This window comes from Lissotriton helveticus, chromosome 1_1 (genome assembly GCF_964261635.1).
Source record: "Lissotriton helveticus chromosome 1_1, aLisHel1.1, whole genome shotgun sequence".
In the NCBI taxonomy this organism is placed as follows: Eukaryota; Metazoa; Chordata; class Amphibia; order Caudata; family Salamandridae; genus Lissotriton; species Lissotriton helveticus.
The window spans coordinates 556,279,948-556,302,665 of NC_136057.1; positions in this window are offsets into that span (position 1 = coordinate 556,279,948).

The following is a 22,718-nucleotide window of genomic DNA, read 5'->3' on the forward strand; positions in this document are numbered from 1 at the left end:
GCAGCAGGTGGGCGGATTGCTTCCGGTTACGGCCTCCGGGAGCATCGCCAGCTGTGGGACACGGTGTGCCGGTGCATGCATAAGGAGTCTGGGGTCCGGCGCACCTACCACCAAGTGACGCACCGGTGGAGTGACATCTTGGACCGGGAGCATGACCTGGTCGACCTGCTTGGTGTGGCGATCCCTGGGCTTGGTAAGTAGCTATTTAATAACTACTTTTTTTCCTTCTGCTCTGTTATATTGCTAATCTATTTTTTTCCTGAAGAGTACGAATGCTGCTGATTAGATTACATTGCAGGTAAATTAATGTTTAAATAGCTTCTGTTATTGCAGGTGCTCGCCTGGTTATTGGCGTTGATACTAAGCTTATTTGTTTGCAACTTTTTTGTCATTTGAGAGCATTACTACGTAATGCTAGAGACAGTAGACTCAAGTCTAGTCCTTCTTTGTACTCCTGCTGCTGCCACTTTGAAGAGATGGTGGTGGATTGATACGTTGAGTATACTATTTATTACTTGTTCTAGGACATTTGTTAGTGGTCTGCAATCATGATGACGGACTGTGTCTGTCACGCGACGTCTCGTGCTGCTGAGTGATGGCAGTCGTAGTAGAACCTTTTTGTTGTTGATGTAGTTAGTGAATTACATAACTTTCCTATTAGACGGTCTGCGATCCTGCAATACTGTACTACTATCCTCTTAGATCAGAGGCAATTGATGTTAATGTGTGATTGAGTACAAAGAAATCAAATATTTCCCAAAAAACAATCATCCATGTTGTGTTTCTTTATTTCATGATCACCAGCAGAAACTCCCAGGGGCAAGGCGACGGCGACAGAGACTCCGGTGGCAGAAGTTGGACAGGAGCAGTCCCTTCCAGGCTCTTCTGCTGGCCCCAGTAAGTTGTCTTATTGTTATCTTAATACTTATACTTCCCTAACTTTTACAGCCCCTATTTATTATAGACTGGTTCCTAATAATTCTATGTTTTACAAAATAGTCTTGGATCTTCTTCTAATGTAGACTACTGCATTCTTATCCTGCCTCTACCATCACTCTCTGTGCTACTACTATTTACAAGTATGAGTCGGTCTGTGTAGGTAGCTAAGCTTGCCCATTCGGCAAACGGTGTGAAACAAAACTCTGATACAGCAATAGCTCTAGGCACTGAGTGTAGTCCTCTGGGTTGCCCTTGCTGTCTATTCCAGTCTTCTTAATGTAAGTGCTTTGACAATTTGCGACAACAAAATGTAATTGTTTACACCAACTAAACGGTAGCCGTGTCCTTTTTGATTTGAGAGGAGCACATCCCATACCGCTAGTGTTTCAGGGACTATTCTGCACACAATGAAGTATGGACAAGATGATAGGTGCAGTTCATCTTTCGACATACCTCAGTCCGAACAGAAGTTGAACCTCCAATCCCCTGACAGACTATCTAGAATGTCTGACCAATGATTTTTACGACCCAGAAGAACAGAAGAAGAGAGACTACCTCCGAGTCCCGGCCTATCTGAGTCACTGAAACATGACTGCCAAGTGCAGTAGTTCAAACCTTTCCGCTCACTCACTCGTAAACAAAAACCACACAGTGTTTGTTAGTTTTAAAGTTTTATTTTCAATTAAGAAATGAAAACACAGTACTGCTGGTGATGACTTACTAGTAGTTGGAGAATTGTCTGGCAGAAGGGCAATGTAATCTTCTTTCTGTAATGAGAAAAATGGTGCCCGTTAAGCAAGCATTCATCAGTTGTCATAAGAACAAGTGTAGCATTTAATGGAATAAGCATATAAAAGGTTAACACCCTCCCCAAAACCGTTATTTTTTTTCAATCCCAGTTATAAAAAAAAATGTGTTATGTAACATTTTCTTCCGTTACGAGACAAAATAGGGGGTTGTGTATGGCATCTGAAAATATGACATGTTTTTCCTAGACGTCACAACATCTGACGCGGCACAGATGACAACCAGTGCCGGGGCCAGCAGTGCGGAGGGGTCCACTCAGGATGGGGCGGCGCCAACAGGAGGAGCTGGTGGGGAAGACTCAGCGGCGGCGGACGGTGGTAAGTTATTATACTCCTTACTTATTGAAATATTTTTGAGTAGCCTCACAAAGGAGTGTATGATGTACTGTACAGTAGTACACAGTACACTAGTATAAGTACGCTGTACTGTCAAGAACATTTACTAATTTAGAACTACTTTTGGACTATCACGTACAAGACAGTCAACCTTGACTGTTAATAGCATTAGCTGCGGTACTTCTCTGGTAACCAATGGCCCCCTCTATTTCACTTCAACTCAGCTGGCCAATTTTTATTGTGATTTGTGAAGCCAAGTAATATCAGATGAAGTTTAGGGATGTGAAGAACGAAAAGTTAAAGAAGGGTGAAATGAAGGACGAGCGAATCTTAATATTTATGACTGTTGGTAATCAAACAACACAACCAGACAAAAATGTGGAAGTAGTCTTGATAGAAGTGTTTCTTCAATTCAGATTTTATCCACCACGCCCAGCCAACACGTGTTTCGTCAGGGCTAGTAGCCCGTGACTTCATCAGGGCTCCCGCGGGAAGCGGTTCCAAAGCTATTGCCACAATGGCAAGGTGCTCTCAACCGCTTCCAATTCCGACCCGGCTACTGGGTAGTGTCGAGGTTCTCGCTGATTCGTCTCAGCCGTCTCAGCTTTACAGCGTCTCCGCGTGTAAACTGTAAATGACTTCCGCATTTACACGCGGAGACGCTGGAAAGCAGTACGTCTTCTTAACCTGCCGCTCACACGGATACTCCTATGGTGTGTCGCATCTTTGGTATTAACCATCACACGGACGGCTGAGACGAATCAGCTAGAACCTCGACAGTACCCGGTAGCCGGGTCCGAATTAGAACCGGCTGAGAGCACCTAGCCATTGTGGCAATAGCTTTGGAACCGCTGCCCGCGGGAGCCCTGGTGAAGTCGCGGGCTACTAGCCCTGACGAAAAACGTGTTGGCTGGGCGTGGTGGATAAAATCTGAATTGAAGAAAAACTTCTATCAAGACTACTTCCACATTTTTGTCTGGTTGTGTTGTTTGATTACCAACAGCATTTACTCTGTAAAAGGAGACGTGTGCACAGATACCTGCTGTATCAATTATGTTTGGATCTTGGTCCTAATTGGAGGTTTAGGTTCTTCCTCCTATCTGGGGCACCCTCAAAATAGTGGTTTGAAATTATAAATAACGTCACATACGAGTGGCGCCAGTTGTGGATCGACAATCAAAAAAAACCTGGTCCGTTATCTTAAAAATGTTATACTGTGTTTGCTACTTGCTGGTGTTACTTATGCTGGTGTTACTGAGTGTCAACTTTCTGTTGAATTATTTTGACTTTATGTTAAAGACTATTGGCTACAGTATTTTTCTTTCTTTTTTCATAGATGCTACTCCCAAAAAGCTCACCCGTAAGGAGATGGCTGTCCGGGCCAGGGCCCGTAAGCTGGAGGCTATTTGTGTCGAGTATCGACGGTTGTGGGCTCGGGAGCATGAGGAGGAAACTACAACCACCTCCACATCCTCCTCCACTGCCCCCGGGTCCACCAGCCACAAGCCTCCAGCCAAACGAAGCCGTGGCCCGACAGCCTCCCGCCGCCGCCGCACAGCAGCAAAAACACATGCTGCCCCCCCCCCAGAGCCTGGATGGTACGCCAGCGCCGCCTCCGAATGCGAGTGGACTACCTGGAGCGCCAGGTCCAGGACCTCCGCAAAGAGCAGCGGGACATGCAGCACCAGCTCTCTAAACTTAAACGCCACCGGAGGAAGTGACTGTCCCTTCTCCCTTTTTTAAAGACTGTTGGGGGGGTGGGAATTGGGTTTTTGGGAAAGGGTACTTTTTGATTTTTGGACATTGGTTTGCTTAGGGAGGGGGGTGAGTTGGGGTAATTCTATTTTTGTGACGACAACAACATCCATAATTTATATTTCTCAATAATTATATTTTTCATTCAAAAACACAGTATACGCGCTCATATTATTTTGTGTGGGGGTTGGCGGTGGTTACTGGACGTTTGGTTTTTCAAACTTACCAGCATTAATGAAACATCTTGTCCTAAATGTACCAAAATGCAAGTAACCGGGTTAGTCAATTCAGTAGCCCTACTACTGTACTTTACTAGTAGTATTGTTAGTCTCTGCTCTCCTCCAAACTTAGTCCTAGCCCATTATTCTATATGCTTATCTTACCTGTGATTTGCGAATCACGGTTGGTGAATAAGGTTGGTTGTTGACTTGAATCCTCGACGGATGCAATATCATTGTTGTGCTGGTAGCAGTAGTGGTACACACTGGCAGTCACCATATGAAAAAAAGAGGAAATTAAACATTGAGTGGCCTGGGCGTAGCATTAGAAACAGTACAATAGATAGTACGGTACAGAACAGTGCCCTAAATTGTAGCCTAAGCAGTTCCAACGTAAGGTAAGCATTAAGCATTAGATTGTTCACGTCGTGTAGGAGGAGGATGTTCTTATTATCAATCCAGGATGGCGCACATGAACTTCTGGTTGCTTTGACCATATCCTCCCCAGCAAGTGTGTGGAATTTATTGTTGTTGTCAGTCACACATCAATGAAATACCACACAGCCCGGGGGAAGAGGGTTAGGGTTTGAAAATTGCATGGGAATTGGTTTTTTTGGGGGGGAAAGTTTGGTAGAGAGGAAAAAAAACACAACATGGTCAGTAAAACAACAAATGAAGATAAACAAATCTTTGGATTTGAAGATATCAATAAACCTTTAAAGGGACATAAAGAAAGTTCACTACTGCATGCGAGAAGTTGTTTGTTGGTAAATGGATGGTTAGCTTACTGAAAAGTAGTACTACTACTTACTGCAACTTACTAGTAACTACGAAGGAACAAGTTAGCAAACTTGGCAGTACAGGGCTGCAGTCATTACGCAATTTCACTTGCCTCTCTGCCCTCAGAGTAGGTCACCTAACAGAGAAGAAATTCCCTCATCTAAGTTGGTGTCCTCCTCGACTTCTTCCGGCGTGTATTCTCGTACTTTGTAATCTGGTGGTATGAGGTGCTGATTCATCTTGATCATTGTTAACCTCTCCACATTTTTCGGCGAGAGGCGGGTCCTTTTGCAATTTACAATGCCACCAGCAGCACTGAAAACACGTTCAGAAGACACGCTTGCGAGTGGGCAAGACAAGTAATTTATAGCCAGGTTGGTGATCTCTGGCCACAATTTTCTTTTCCCATGCCAATACGCCAATGGGTCATCATGAATATAGACCTCTGTTGGGTCATTCAGATAGTCCTGCACCATCGACTCAAGGTTCTCCAGGGTTCCTCCACTTTGCTTACTTTTTGCTGGGACCTTTTCAGAAGCAAACCCAAGCTGAGTTAGCCAATTGTCTTCTTCACACAATGTTACTGTTGTGTCTGGTGCAGATGATCCGGTTGCTGGTGTCTTTAACGGCTGAGAGGTCACTTCTGCCACAGCCACAGGTGCAGGAGTGGATTCTTTGGGCTCCGAATGGCCTTCTGATGCTGATGTACTGCCTTTTCCTTCAGTTTGCTGCCTTTCTCTTTCAAACCTCATGGCTGACAGACCTAGCCAACGTTTGTACTTTGAAACTTCTTCGTCACCAAAAGCAAACAATGCTCTGGCTGCCAGTGCCTTTTTGTAGCGTGGATACAGAATAGTAGCACAAATGTAATGCTGTTCTGTGTTGATCTTTTGAAGATGTTCATCGTAAAGTAGGCGCTGTAATAATTTCTCCGCCAAATCATCATTTTCTTCATCTTTTTGAAACGTAGAAGACACCTCCTTCAGTTGATGCTCTAGCATGCGCAACAATGGGATAGCTTTTCCCAAACTGCAGTCCTCCCTGCTGACTGCACGCGTGAAGACCTCAAAAGGACGAAGCATGTCTGTCAGGCTTTTAACTAGCTCCCATTGCTCCGCATGTAACCTCAGGTACTTCGCAGCTGTACCCAGTGTAAGGAAATACTGATCGAGTACCATAAACTGCTCATACAGATGCTCAAGCATGTAGAAGGTTGAGTTCCAACGTGTTGCCACCTCCTGGATGAGTGCTTTCACTGGCAGTCGACGTTCATGTAGCAGGCCCCTCAGATGCTTCCGTGCCTTAAAAGAATGGCTGAAATGTGTGCACATTCTTCGGCAGGTGGTCAGTACCTCGCACGCTGCACGTTCTTCACTCAAGAATTTTTTAACAACCAGGTTTATACAGTGCGCCAAACACGGCACTCTGAAATAGTGACCCTTATCCATGGCCTTAACGACATTGGCGCCATTATCCGTGGAAACATAACCAATCATGCGTTTTTTGGGGGACAGCCATTTAAAGACCTTTGTGTTAAACTCCTGCAAAATGTTTTGTGCTGTATGACTTGTCTCCATGCCAACCATGGCTAGTGTTGCATGTTTCCGAGCAGCTTTAAAAACGGTGTCCGTGTCAACACCTGCCCTTAGCTTTGCTGTAACTCCTGAAAAAGAGACTCAGTGTCCAGTGATGCACATGTAATCAGTGCCTGAGCCAGTGGTCCACATGTCTGTTGTCAGATGTATAGTGTGAACAGCACTCTTCTTCAAAGCTGCCCCAATCGCCTCCAGCACATCTGCATGCAAAGCTGGAACCGCAACTCTGGCAAAATAGTACCGGCTAGGAACCTTCCATTTAGGGCAGAGCGTTGCCACTAATTCTAGAAAACCAACCCCTTCCACAAAAGAAAAAGGGATAAGGTCCAGCGCTAGCATTTTAGCCAGCTTAGTGTTATACAGACGCACCATTGGGTGGTTGAGTTCAAATGGCGCATCTGAAAACAACATGCTTCTAATGGTGGTCTGGACCATTTTTTTACGGGCAGATGATGACTCCTTCAACCCAGTTACGCTCGGTAATGAAGTTTTTCGCATTGGTGTCTCTCCCAAACTCTTAGTGTGGCGCACAGGGGGTGTGCTGCTGACAGGGGTACTGGGTGTAGGTGAAGAAATGTTGACGCTTCTTCCTCTTCGTCATCATCAGATGAAACATCAACGGATACAGTTTGTTGACTTCCAATTCGGGCTTTCTTGATCTCCTTTAGGTGCGCAAGCCATTGGGCAAGGTGCTGTCTCTTAAGATGACCTCTCTGGCCTCCGGTACCATAGTTGGTACCAAGCTTACCACGACTAACTGCAAACTTACAAATGCTACAAATGGCTATGTTTTCCCTTTTTGGGCAAACACTAAAGAAGTCCCAAACTGCGGACTTGAAATTTCTGTGGGGGGCGGAGGAGGCGATACTGCTGGTCATGCTGCTAATGGCAGATGAAGTGGAGGATGTGTGTTGCCGAACTTTACTACGTTGTGCACTTGCACCACCACTAATTGAGGTGGGGGTGGATGGAGGTCCCTTCTGGCGAGATAAAAATATAGAAGCGGTAGGTGATGGTGTACTAGTTAACTCCAATTATGGTGTTCCTCCCATTGCCTTCTCGTTGACAACATGACGCTCAGCAGCTTTTCGGGCTAGGGTCAAAATGTCTGTTTGCTGCATGCCCGCTGAGGCTGGAGTGACGTGTATGATAACTGCGTCGTCGTCGTGAGAGTCTTCATCAGCAGGAGTATACGCCACTTCTTCTTCAGCGTCATCATCACACTCCATAACTCTGAGACTTTCGGGGACCTTCCTTTTACGCTTAGCTACCTTTGTCAGATCATGGTGTGCCTCACTCTCAGGCAGCACTGGTGGTTCCCAATTTTCATCCATATCATCAGAAAGAAAGGGGCTTGAAGAAGAAGTAGACACCATCCTTGATCTTTTCCTTGTTGGGTATCTGGAAGACAATGAATCATCAGGAGGAGTGGCTTCCTCATGTGATACCTCAGCTTGAATGTCGATTTCCTGATGTGCCCCTACTTCGGGAGGAACAACTATTGTGGGCACTTGTGCCGCTCCATGCACCTCTGCTTGCGCATCTCCTTGCGCTGCCTCTCCTTTCACATGTACTTGGGCTTGTACTACTTGCACAGGTGGTTGTTGTTGCGGCTGTGTTTGTTGAACACTCGTCAGATGAGTTACAACAACCTGTGTTGATTGAGGGACATTGCTGCTACTTTCTTGCGATGAGCCAACATCACTGGTCGATGGTGATTGAACAACTATACTGGCGGCCTCTAAAGCACTCAAGGGCTTGGACCTAAGTTGGCGTGGTGGTGGTGGCACTGAGCCCAATGGAGTGGGGGTGCTGCTCCCGGCAGCTCGGTCCCCAGCAGACCCCGCTGCTGCTGCAGGCGCACTTTTTTTTTTCCCAAAAAATGTGGCGGTCGGCACACCAGTCTCCTTGGTATGTGGCGCCACTTGCTTCTTCTGCTCCTTACTGCCAACTTTCTTGCTAGAGGAGCTACGGGGAACTTTTTTTGGGGCCATCTTCTTCAGAGGTCAGAACAGCAGGCCGCAGTTGCACGAGTTGCAGAGTTGTCTTGTCTGTGGCCACACGTGACGTCGCGTGACGTTATGCTGCACACACACCGCTGCTGGACTTCTTCCTGGCACTGGTGGTTCTCTTGTGCACCTAAAAGCAATGGAAGACAGAGGAACATCAGTTATACACCCCAAAAAGTCGAAAAACACACAAAAATCAGCACAATCCCAGGCCATCCATGCCCTCAATGATGTTTAAATTCAAGAAGACACCCCACAGAAAGACTAGACCCATGCACCACTCACTACCCCTGGGCATAATGGATGAAAGCTAGGCAAAATGGGTGCAGGCCTCAGAACACTGCCTGTCTTCAAAATGGCCCCTTGCACCCCATGCACATGGCCAGGGCCTGCCTGTACCAGCACTCAAAATGGCCACCACCCACATGGCCAGTCCCCATCAACAGTACACCCCAAAAAAACGAAAAACACACAAAAATCACCACAATCCAATGCCATCCATGCCCTCCATGATGTTTACATTAAAGAGACCCCACAGACAGACTCAGTCAATGCACCACGCACTACCCCTGGGCAAAAGGCCTCAACAGCAGCCCCAAAAATCGAAAAACACACACAAATCAGCACAATCCCAGGCCATCCTTTGAGGTTCCGTGAGAATCGTTATGATGTTCTGGGCATGGTCGAATATGGGCAAGTTTGGTATCTATGAACCGTAAATAACGAGTTTAGTAAGTGTACGCGTTTTCGCTACACTACTTGGAAGGGTTCACCTTATTTACGCGTTTCTTCTTCTGAACCCTCGGGTTCCATTTTAGATACGGCACCCATTTTGTTTCTTGCCCTCACGTAGTCAGCGAGCAGGCAACTGTCCGCGCTATGACCCTTAGTTCCCAAGCCTTGCGGAAGATGCATATTCCTTTTGTGCGTCTTTTATGACGAGGGGATGACACTGCAAAGGCAGATGGCTCCGCTTGAGGGTAATCTTGCTGTGCCGGTCTATTGTTTCAGCCGCGCATGTGTTAGGATCGAATCCCTTGATCCTGTGATCATGCTTCCGATATTACCCTCACACTCTTTTCTTTACTGTTGTCTGTCTTCCTTGCAGCTGTTCCTGTCTCTTTCTTTCGTTCGTTTACAACTAGAGTGGAATGTGGCTAATGGTGAGAAGATGTGCTTTTACAGTTGGGAACCGGCAATGTTACTGAAATTATGTTCCGGGGTTCTGAAAACATGAAAGAAGTCCTTTTGAAGTTTACTGTGGGAACCGAGTTGTAACCTTTTGTCCGTGTGTTGTGCAATGACGAAAATGTGTATAAAAGGAGCGATCCACATTTGCAATTTGAAGCAGACTCTCAGAACCTACACTCTGTTGTACTTCTTGTGACTTTTGCCTCCCTGCAGTAATAAACGCTGATCTTTGACGCCGAAGGAAGTGTCCCGTGTCTCTGTCATTTGTGCGCTGAACAGGTATCCCACGAAGGTTTCAGGTGTTGTTCCCTGGCACCGCTGGACCTTAGAGAAAGTCCAGTCCTTCAGTTGGCGCCCAACGTGGGGCGACATCAGCGGTACCGGTCCAAAGCCTGACGATTGTGAGGAACTTCGTGTGAAATCTCCGAGGGAAGGTGCACCCCGCTTCATCGATCCTGTTGTCGAAATAAGTGGTCCGAAGATTTTTCCCGCGAAGATTCACGCCTCCTGACGGCTGCGACGGACCGATGCCCTGACTGTCGACCTGTTTTGGTGCCTGGCGTAGTCCTTTGTACGGCGAGACGATAAACGGGCCTTCCTGGTGACGCCATTGTACTCTCAGTTAAGTATTTGTGGGTCGCTCCCAGTATCCTTGGTTGTTGTTGAAGCTTAGTTGTTTTGCATGGTTCCATTGCATTTGTGGTGCTTAGTTGTTGGTTCTTAGTTGTTATTTGACAGTTGCAATTGCCAAAAACCGAGGGTTTTGTCTTTCACGAAGATTTAGCGCTTTGATAACCCTTGAAGTTTGATACTTGGTTACTGAGCAATATGCCTAGCCGTAGTGGTTTCTTTGGTTTCTTTAAATGTTATAACACTGATTCCCGGTTGGAGGACTCGTGTCCGATACCTCCAGCTGGAACTCCAATTTATGAGCTCTATAGTCGACATGGTGTAGGCCCTATTATATATAATGAATATTGGGTTCGTTATACGAAAAACGATGGTGACCTTAGTTGGCCACCGCATGGAAGTTTTGAAATTACGATTTTAGATAATCTTGAAGCTAAATTGTTTAAAAAGAAAGCTAGGCCTGCTATGTTTGATTCCTTTCGGTTATGGCGTAAAGAGGCCAAGCAGAAAGAAATCAAACAGCTTAAGAAAAATAAAAAAGAAGGTATCATTACGATGATGCAAGGTGCAGAACAATATCAGCGAGATAAAGCAGAAAAAGAGATAGAAGTTTCTACTAGACTGCATCACATGCAGGTAGATAAATGTTATCCGGTTTTACCATCTAATCATGTTAAAAAGGAAGAAGATGTGAAGGAGGATCCCTTGTTAGCCTATTTATTGAAATCACCACCTCCTTATGCACAGGGTGCTACAGCCCCTGTAGTTCCTTCTGTAGTTCCTCCTGTAGTTCCTCTTGTTGTTCCAGCGGCTGCTGGTCGGCCTGTTGTTGGTCCTGCGTTTGTCCCACCACCTGCTCCTATTCCTACTGCTCCTTTGCCTGTACCTCCTCAGTCCATTGTTCCTGTTACCTCAACTGTCCTGGCTACCTCTGCTGTCCCTACGTTCACTTCTAATGTTGTTGCTCCTGTTCTTCTTTCTCCTTCTGTTCGTAATCGTATCCCTAATACTGTTGCTACCCTTTACTCCCCACTTTCTGGATCGCTATTTCGATCCGATGTCTCTGAAACTCCCCAGAGACGAAGTCAAATCCCTGGTGGAAGGGAGAGTGCCACGTTGGTAACTATGGCGCGTAGATGGATAAGACACCCTGCTAACTACCCTCCGCGCATGGTTTTTGATACATTCTCTCAGTTTAATGAGCCCACTCAGAGATTCATGTTTGAAGAAATGTGTAACTTTTTGAGAGAAGAATGGTATAATGATGACTTGGATAATGTACTGCCTGAGATGACGGAACTCCAGAGTCAGTTTTCGAACGGTATGATTGTGGGTGGAAATGTACGACGAGCACTAGAGCGATTGTTAGCCTTTAGATACACAGTGCCTTCTTGTGTGTCATTTGATGATGACACCGATAATACGAAAACGAACTCTGGTCAATATCCTATGAGAGAGGTTCCGCCAGTATGGATGCCAGGTGCTCCTGCTGCCAATCCCCCAGTTTTGCCACATTTCCAACGTGTTTGGATACACCTCCCATGGAAGCGATCAGAAGTCTTGCAGGTGAAACAATCTTTGCCTGATCCGCGTAAGAATCCGGCGGGTTATTATAAGGAGTTGTCCCAATTGGTAGATGCTACTATTATGAACCTCGCTGACATCGACATGCTGTTTGGTAATGTCGTACCGCAACCGATTTGGGCGAAAATTCGCCAAACGAATCATGTGAATGAGTTAGGCGGTGATTGGCCTGCACTAATAGCGGCTGATGGACTACAAGTTGGTGGGGCTAAGCCTGAGCAGTTAATTTTGGACCTACCCCAGAAAATCATTACACTTATGAAAACACTCATGCCAGCGATGAGGGTGAATTGGGATAAATTATCGGCTTGCAAGCAAAAGAAAGATGAGAGTTTCTCCGATTTCTTTACTAGATTCGAGGAGGCATTTGTCGATCATAGTGGTCAGGACATGAGCACCGAAGGAGGCCAACGGTTGTTTGTTGATAAGTTTGTGTTAAATTTGTTGCCAGAGCTATGCAACAAATTGAAAAATTCGGAAAGTGCATGGGCTGTTTCAACCACTGCACAGATATTAGCGACGGCTCAATATTATGAGAATAGGAAAAAGGAAGAAAGTGATCGTTCAGACAAGAAAACGAAGGAGCTCAAAACAAAGGTTTTGTTGCAGCAGGCATATCCTCCACGTTCAAATCAAAATGATTTACAACAGCAGTATCGACCACGAGCCCAGTTCACTAGGATGCAGTCGCGCTCTGACTCCTCTGACTTTAGATCTACGCTTGGGTATAATCAGTGTGCATATTGTAGGAGAGAGGGCCATATAAAATTTGATTGTCCCGCTTTACGTGATCGTTATAATAATGTTTCGGCTCGGGGAGGTCGTGGTGGTCCTCAACAGGCCTCTCGAGGTAGAGGTCGAGGTTTCGTTCAAAATCATGAGCGCTCTACTGTTTCATCGGACGCGAATAATTGTTTCGACCAGCGAAATGCGGGGTCCGATAAATCTGCACAGTACCATGTGGACGATTATTATGTTGAGCATGAGATTGTTGCAGACGACCGTTACTAGGACAGCCATCGACAAAGAGAGGGAGTAGTGTCCGTTCCGGTTGATCAGAGAGGGCCTTACGTCGCGGTTGCCACATCTGGCATAGTTGAGCCTTTTCTGTTGGACACTGGTGCAGCAAAAAGTTCCATCATGCATTCCAAACTCCCTGGCGCACCTTTGTCTGGCTTAACGAATGTTTCCATTGGATTCTCTGGCGCCCCTGTTAGCAATCCTGTCTCTAGCCCTTTGTCCCTTGCGATTGGTCCTCGTGAGCTGGAGGCTCCATTGATTCTATCCACTGGGTGTGGTGAGAATCTTTTGGGTCTGGATTTGTTAAAACGGTTATATGCGACTTTGTATTGCTCTCCTGAAGGAGTGGAGCTTACGGTAGGTCAGAGGGTTATCTCTCCTATGTACCTATCAATGGATAAGTTCCCACCGGAATTGAGTTCTCTTCCTGCGTCTTTATGGGCAACAGGTCCCAATGATGTGGGCTTGTTAAACATTCCACCCTATGTGGTCCAGTTGAAAACGAATGTTCGATTACCACGTATACCTCAGTATCGTATCTCTCTTGATGGTGAGCGAGCGCTATTAGCGATCATTTATGACCTGATCGAAAAAGATGTCATCGAAGAAACTCGGGGAAATGTGTGTAATAGTCCTGTGTTACCCATTTTGAAACAAACCGATCCAACTAAAACTCCTGTGTATCGTTTTGTAATTGATTTAAGAGAGGTAAATAAAATAGTGATCCCACAGTTTCCTGTGGTGCCTGACATCACAGCTTTGTTAACCCTGATTCCAGCTTCTGCCTCCTGGTTCACGGTGATCGATCTGAAGAACGCTTTCTTTAGTATTCCGATCGCTGAGGAAAGCAGAGATCTATTCGGATTTTCATTAGGAGGTCGAAGTTTTAGGTTTAAACTCGCACCTCAAGGCTACTGTGAAAGTCCATCGATTTACAGTCAAGCCCTTAAAAGTCAACTTGATGCGTTTGTGTTACCGACGGGTGCGGCTTTGATTCAATACGTTGACGACTTGTTGGTGGCAGCCGATACCGAGGATATTTGTAGAACTGCTACAGTATCGTTGTTGCGGCATTTATGTGACTTACATCACAAGGTGTCACCTTCTAAGCTGCAATATTGTTGTCAAGAAGTAACCTATTTGGGTCACTTATTGTCAAAAGAAGGGAGAAGGTTGACCCCAGAAAGAATCGCAGCAATTGCCCGAATGACTGTGCCAAAAACTCAGAGAGATGTACGTGCCTTTCTAGGTATTACATCATACTGCAGACAATGGATTCCGAATTTTTCATTATTGGCGAAACCATTGTTAGCTCTTACGTGCAAGGATGTTCCGACTCCTTTGCCTTGGACTGAAGAGTGTCAGAAAAGTTTTTCTGAATTACGTGATGCGTTGTGTTCGGCTCCTGTGTTAGGTACCCCTGACTACAGTAAGCCGTTTACACTATACGTTCACGAGAGGGATGGTTGTGTGTTGAGTGTCTTGATGCAACAATTTGGTGACAAACAGCGTCCATGTGCATACTTTTCTTCGACCTTAGACCCAGTAGCTAGAGCATTGCCGAGTTGTTTAAGAGCAACAGCGGCAGCTGCGGTGTCCATTCGACAGTCCGCAGGTCTGGTCATGGATAATGTGCTTACGGTGATGGTTCCGCATGCAGTTGACACTCTCTTGAATCGAACAAAAACTCAACACTTGACGAGTGCAAGGTTGTCTGGGTATGAGTTAACCCTTTTGGCGAGTCATATACGGATAAAACGTTGCAATGTGTTGAACCCTGCAACATTGTTGCCGATCGCCATGGAATCAGGTGATACAGTACCACATGATTGCTATTCAAGAACTGAAGAAGAGACGAAGGGTCGTATTGACCTGAAAAATACTCCATTGGTAGATCCCGATGGTACTTTGTATGTTGATGGTTCATGTTTTAAATTGACGAATGGTGATGTGACAACCGCGTATGCTATAGTGACATTGAGTACGGTTGTGGAATCTGCGAGATTGAGTCAGAATTCGGCCCAAGGGTCTGAATTAATCGCACTGACAAGAGCGTGTGTGTTGTCCAGAGGAAAGCGAGTGAATGTGTTCACCGACAGTCAGTATGCATTTGGCGTAGCGCATAGTTTTGGTCGATTGTGGAGAGAAAGAGGATTTTTCACGTCGTATGGCACGAAGATCCAACACGGACAGCTCGTGAACGACCTTTTGGATGCACTTACATTGCCTAAGCAGGTGGCCATAATTAAATGTAGTGCGCATCGGAAAGTGACAGATGATGTGGGCCGTGGTAATGCATTTGCGGATGAGACTGCTAAGGAGACAGCCAGAGATCTGACAAATCGAATGTATGTTACGAGCTCAGAGAGATGGCCAGCGGAGACTAGCATGTGTGAAGACACAATTGAAAGTGTGAAGGAAATACAGAACAAGGCCACTGAGATGGAAAAGACTAAGTGGAAAGAAAGCACGGGGAAGTTAGACGGGAATGGATGTTGGGTTGACTTGTCAGAAAAACAGAGATGGATGTTACCGGACGCATATGTGCTTGCTGTTGGCACGGCACGGCACGGCACGGCACATATTAGCGCGAAAGGCATATGCAAGTTGTTGTCTCCTGTATGGAAGAATGATGGGATTACTAAGTATGCGGAGAGAGTGGTTAAGAACTGTATGGTATGTTTGATGTATAATCCTGGTAAGGGCACCCCCACTCCACCTGGTCACTTTGCTCCCCCTACATGTCCCTTTGAAGTTATCCAATTGGATTTCATCCATATGGAGAGATGCAATAATCTGAAATATGTTCTAGTTGTGGTTTGTGCGTTCTCCAGATGGATTGAGGCCTACCCTCTTAAGGATAATACTGCCCTGTCAACAGCAAAAATCCTGCTCAAGGAATATTTCCCTAGGTATGGAATGCCACGGATTGTATGGTCAGATAACGGAAGTGAGTTTGTGGGAAGTGTGATGAAGAATGTGTGTCGTGGCCTAGGCATAGTCCAAAAATTTCATAGCGCTAATCATCCTCAGTCGGCTGGTTTGGTGGAAGGATATAATGGCACCCTGAAACTGAAACTTGCCAAAATCCAGGCAACGACTGGTTTATCGTGGCCGGATGCTTTGCCTTTAGCTCTCTTATCGACCAGGGCAACCGTGCACTCTCGAGTAGGGCTTAGCCCATATGAGATTGTGTTCGGCCGTCCTGCGAATATTTGGGGAGTTCCGAGGCCTAAGGAGTTTAACAGAATTGAATATCCAATGTTGATTGACTATCTTTATGATCTGACTGCTAAATTGAGTTTGATTCATCAACAGGTCTTTGAAGCTTTACCGGCACAAACTGAGGGACCTGGTCATCGGCTCCAACCAGGTGACTGGGTGCTTACCCGAAATTTTGGACGAAAACGAAATCTTGAGCCAAGGTTCGTGGGTCCCTACCAGGTGTTACTGGCAACAAGGACGGCGGTTCGACTGGAAGGCAGAAAGCATTGGGTGCATGCCACCCACACCAAGAAAGTTCCGTTTCCTTTGCCAGCAGATGCATGGATCAAGAAAGGAGTCGCCTCAACAGAGACCAGTACGGTCCCGGGCTTTATGCCATTTAGTGATGCTCAGCCTGTAGAAAACGATACAGTCCGATCAGACATTTCTGTCGAATCATTTAAGACAAGACCTTCGTCAGCAACATTGGAGAGTTCGAGTTCTGAACTATTACCTGAACACTCGAATCCTGCTTTGCCATTTGAACCGTTGTTTGAAGAGCAGACTCAACCAGGAAGAAGTCGATATTTTCTTCGACCGCGCAATAAGGACTAATAAAGTTTCATTTTTTATTTTTTTTTTAATTAGCAGTATCACCTTACTGTTGCCATCAACATTGTGGACATTTTATGTTATATGTGTATTTTCTTTTCCAGTACAGCTAGAAGACTGATATTAAACTGAATGCTCAAGTTGTTAGAACCTTCCATCTGGGGTGACCATAGGGCCGTGCGGGTACTTTCTTCTGTTTAGCAGGTTTCTGACACTAGGTCGATTCCTTTGTCGGTTTCTGGGAACTCCTGGAAATTGATAATCGCTACTCAGAACAAAGTGCGTCAAGAACGTCACGGACGTTTTTTTTTTAGAAGATGGGGTTTTCTAAGCTGTCGGAAATAGAGAGAGTAACGTCGCAAAGATCTAAATTGCATAAGATGTTCCGAACAAAATATTTCCTGTTGCAGGTTTTTATATTATTTCTAACTGTTTCTATGCTATTGGTGGGTGGAGTGTACTTTGGGAGTCAGTTACTATTGGATACCATTTCACCTACCTCTCCTTCTCATGATCTAAAGTTTGTTCCCACTATTTCTCCACATTCTTTCCATCTCCTACCCCAACATGAACAGGTTAGACGTGCGGAATTTATGAACAATTCCTTTGTTCAACTCCTACATCAGCATCAGTTGGTGGTGAATACCACTAATTGTTGGGTGTGTGGGTTAATGCCACATACCATGGATAAGGGTATTCCGTATTTAGTTCTTCCTTATAGTCCCCAGGGGTCAGCTCGAGCATTCCAAAGTATGTTTCGCAGTGCCTTAGATTCCTACCCCCATCGAGAGCCACGCTCAGCAAACCTTGGTCCTGGCCCGTACCACAAGTCTTTGGTGATAGCTATTACTGATTTAGATAGAGATATTTTTGACGTATCGCTTATCCCAGAGGAGGAAGTACGAGCATATAAGGATCTTAGTGACGCTGAGTATAGTGTATCAGTGGGTGATAGACAGCTTAAAAGCTCGTCTCCGATCTGGATCGTACCTCACTTGGGTCGTTTCTGTCTGCAAGGTCATGGTCGAAATCCGAGAGCTCAGCTTGGGAAGAGCGCTTGTGTTGACATGTACGTCTTACCGATGCTCTCTTCCCCTGTCTTTCTGACTGCCAAGGGTACCTACTTTGTGTGTTATGACCGCGCATACACATGGTTGCCCCATGACTTCTCGGGCACATGTTATATCGTGAATCTTTTACCTCCGACTTTTACCGTCACCTCAGACTATCACAAGACCAGAGTTGTGAGAGGCGTTATTAGTAAAGAAGATACTGCCGGTCAAGAGGCAGGAGACTTCTTTAAGGGTTTCCTACCGTTTTGGGGTCCTATGATTAATAGTAGGAACTTGAGACAGTTAACTCGTGTGGTGGAATCGACCGCTAACATAATTGCAAGTGCCCTTGGTAACCTGACAGCAGAGCTTCAAGCGGATAGACTTATGACGCTACAGAACCGTATGGTTCTAGACGTTGTACTAGCAGATAGAGGTGGTGTGTGCAAGGTGATCCATTCGAGCTGCTGCATTTTCATACCTGATAACGCTCCAACCGTTTACCAAGCCATCTCAAAGTTGCATAAAATCTCAGAGTCCATACACGTGGACGAGGGAGATTGGACGCTTCTAGGATGGTTTTGGGGCCTAATGTCGACATGGGGTTGGAAGATTCTGATGATCATAGGGGTTGTTGTTACGTTTCTGTTCACGTGTTGTCTTTGTGTACAGTGTGGTCCTGCCTTATGTGGCCTTTGTGCTACAACGTGCATAAGAAGGCCACCTGCTACCAAAGAGACATTAATGGATAGAATAATGTTCCAGCAACATCTGAATGATCTGATGAACATCGAGATCGATTCCGACTTCGACTAGTTCTTGCCTACATGAGGGCAAAAGGAGCGTCTGAGGTTCCGTGAGAATCGTTATGATGTTCTGGGCATGGTCGAATATGGGCAAGTTTGGTATCTATGAACCGTAAATAACGAGTTTAGTAAGTGTACGCGTTTTCGCTACACTACTTGGAAGGGTTCACCTTATTTACGCGTTTCTTCTTCTGAACCCTCGGGTTCCATTTTAGATACGGCACCCATTTTGTTTCTTGCCCTCACGTAGTCAGCGAGCAGGCAACTGTCCGCGCTATGACCCTTAGTTCCCAAGCCTTGCGGAAGATGCATATTCCTTTTGTGCGTCTTTTATGACGAGGGGATGACACTGCAAAGGCAGATGGCTCCGCTTGAGGGTAATCTTGCTGTGCCGGTCTATTGTTTCAGCCGCGCATGTGTTAGGATCGAATCCCTTGATCCTGTGATCATGCTTCCGATATTACCCTCACACTCTTTTCTTTACTGTTGTCTGTCTTCCTTGCAGCTGTTCCTGTCTCTTTCTTTCGTTCGTTTAAAACTAGAGTGGAATGTGGCTAATGGTGAGAAGATGTGCTTTTACAGTTGGGAACCGGCAATGTTACTGAAATTATGTTCCGGGGTTCTGAAAACATGAAAGAAGTCCTTTTGAAGTTTACTGTGGGAACTGAGTTGTAACCTTTTGTCCGTGTGTTGTGCAATGACGAAAATGTGTATAAAAGGAGCGATCCACATTGCAATTTGAAGCAGACTCTCAGAACCTACACTCTGTTGTACTTCTTGTGACTTTTGCCTCCCTGCAGTAATAAACGCTGATCTTTGACGCCGAAGGAAGTGTCCCGTGTCTCTGTCATTTGTGCGCTGAACAGGTATCCCACGAAGGTTTCAGGTGTTGTTCCCTGGCACCGCTGGACCTTAGAGAAAGTCCAGTCCTTCACCATGCCCTCATAGATGTTTAAATTCAAGAAGACACCACACAGAAAGACTAGGCCCATGCACCACTCACTACCCCTGGGCATAATGGATGAAAGCTAGGCAAAATGGGTGCAGGCCTCAGAACACTGCCTGTCTTCAAAATGGCCCCTTGCACCCCAAGCACATGACCAGGGCCTGCCTGTACCAGCACTCAAAATGGCCACCACCCACATGGCCAGTCCCAATCAACAGTACACCCCAAAAAAACGAAAAACACACAAAAATCACCACAATCCAATTCCATCCATGCCCTCCATGATGTTTACATTAAAGAGACCCCACAGACAGACTCAGTCAATGCACCACTCACTACCCCTGGGCAAAAGGCCTCAACAGCAGCCCCAAAAATCGAAAAACACACAAAAATCAGCACAATCCCAGGCCATCCGTGCCCTCATTGATGTTTAAATTCAAGAAGACACCCCACAGAAAGACTAGGCCCATGCACCACTCACTACCCCTGGGCATAATGGATGAAAGCTAGGCAAAATGGGTGCAGGCCTCAGAACACTGCCTGTCTTCAAAATGGCCCCTGGCGCCCCAAGAACATGGCCAGGGCCTGCCTGTACCAGCACTCAAAATGGCCACCACCCACATGGCCAGTCCCCATCAACAGTACACCCCAAAAAAACGAAAAACACACACAAATCACCACAATCCAATGCCATCCATGCCCTCCATGATGTTTACATTAAAGAGACCCCACAGACAGACTCAGTCAATGCACCACTCACTACCCCTGGGCAAAAGGCCTCAACAGCAGCCCCAAAAATCGAAAAACACACAAAAATCAGCACAATCCCAGGCCATCCATGCCCTCAATGATGTTTATATTCAACAAAACAGTTGTATCATGCACCCATAACTAACCCTGGTCCTACTGGATACTGTGGCTACCCACAATATATTTTATTTAATGTTCTGAAAAAGTTCAAAAATTGTAGTGGCAGGAACTGTAATGCCCCAAACAAACTTACTTGTGAAAGTTGATTTCTAATCCAAAAGTGATCCAAAGAAAGTCAAAAAGGCCTCAAATCCAAATATCCAGCAGCATCCACAAAAAGTAATCCTTCCAGGTCAAGATCCAAATAAAAGTGACCAGCACATGAAGAAAGCACTGGGAGGAGCCTGCTGGACAGGAACAGGAAGTTGAAGACTGTGGGGCACTTCCTTCCTCCCACCCGCCGCCCCCGAAATGGACTCCTTGCAAAAAAAAGTGCAGGCAAATGTCAACCTTAGGAGTTATTCTGATAAAAAATCATCATTTTCAGAAGGTTTATGCTGCTTGCTGGTGGATTTCTTGTGCAGAATTGCAAATTTAGCAATTTCGCGAGTGCGAGATTGTTGCTGCCCGCCGCATCTACATGTTCGCAATTGTTTACTCCCGCAATGCGTGATCGCGAGCCTTTATGACGTACTCGCGTTGACAAAATCTCGATGTGCAAGGCGCGATGATGTAATCGCGGTCGACAAACTCCTGCGGGATCACGCAGCAAGATCTAAAATGGCGCAGCACACGCAAACATGGAGAAAAACAACTCTTCAAATGCTGAATGACGGTAAGTGAATGCCGCACGCCGCAATATTGTATTTGTGAAGCGCGACCAAGCAAAAAAAAATCCGCTGCGTGCGAATTTACGAATTTTCGGCAAATTTGTGAGAGTTCGCGGATGCGAATTTGCCGAAAATCCGCAAATTCCGGGAGCGGAACGGATTTTACGCCCATGCTTACTAAAAAACACACAGAAATTTAGCGTTCATTGCAAACAGACATGTTAGCAGCAAAACATTTGCAAACACTCGTAAACGTACGCAACTTAGTGATCCGAATCATTTCAGGACAATGCAGATTCACGTACTTAACTTTTAACAACGGTGAAAAAGTACCAATAGCATACAAATCACACTTATACACACAAGCAGAAATGAAATTCACCTCTACAATAAAAAAGTCTGACAGCGGTTCAAACTGCAGTAGCAAAAAAGAGAGCCCTCGCACAGGGTAAGCGCATTATGGTCGTTACACCTGTAACTGAAGCGGTGACGAAAGCGAGCATTCCAAATGCTAAAGCTGTACATCCAAGATGGATACAATGGGTTAGTTATCTTGCTGCAACAGACGTTGAATATGTTTTTGACCCATATTTGAAAACACAAGCATTTCTACAATATGAACAAGAATGGCCTCTGCCTACTGAAATTCTGCCTCTAGAGCAGGATGAATGTATAATTTATACTGACGGATCAGCTCAAGCCGCTATGGAGGGTAAAAAGCCAATAGTGCGGCATGATCGATCGTTAAAGGTCGTTGGCGCGATGGCAAATTCCGACCAATGGTCACTAAAACTCAATCTCTAGGAGATTGTACAGCTCAGCGAGCTGAACTACAAGCATTCAAGATGGCGCTTGAGAATACAGACCGCAAATTCCCCACACTCAAAGTATGCGATTCGTATTATTGTGTTCAATCTTACAATGAATACTTGCAGAACTGGATTCAAAATGGTTACAAAGATGCAAAAGGTGGCACAATCAAGCATACATTGCTTTGGGAACAAGTATTTCAGTTACGACAGGAACTACAAAACACTCACGTGATACATACACTGAGTCATCAACGTGATGGCGTTCACGTTGCAGGAAATTCATTGGCTGATGAAGCCGCAAAGGCAGCTGTGCAAACGGCTTCCGTAGCTGCAATCACTCATTCAAAAACGAAAATAGACGGCAAAATAATGCAAGCTGTCAATGCTTCAAGCAAAGTCAAGCATGAGAAAACAAAGCAGAAACTATGTTTTGGAATGTGAAATCTGCCAAAAGAGGAAAGTCTCTACAGTGAAACATCCTGCGCAGACGCCCCTGTTAATTTCAGATAAACCATTAGCTTGCGTTTACCTTGACCACTGCGGTCCCTTACAGAGGGATGGTAACTCTAAATATATCATGGTTGCAGTGGATTCGTGTTCAAGGTTCATTTGGATGTGGCCTCAGCGCTCGGCTGATGCTCGAACTGTTATAAAAGATTTGCAAGTCTTTATCGGCACAGACGCAGTTGGCACGCTACATTCTGACCAGGGTCCTGCGTTTAGCTCTCGGGCTTACAAGGAGGCCATGGCCAATTTGGACGTTGCATTGCGATACTCTAGTCCATTCCATCCTGAGGGAAATTTGGTAGTGGAGAGAAAAAACCGGGACATAAAGCAATCTAT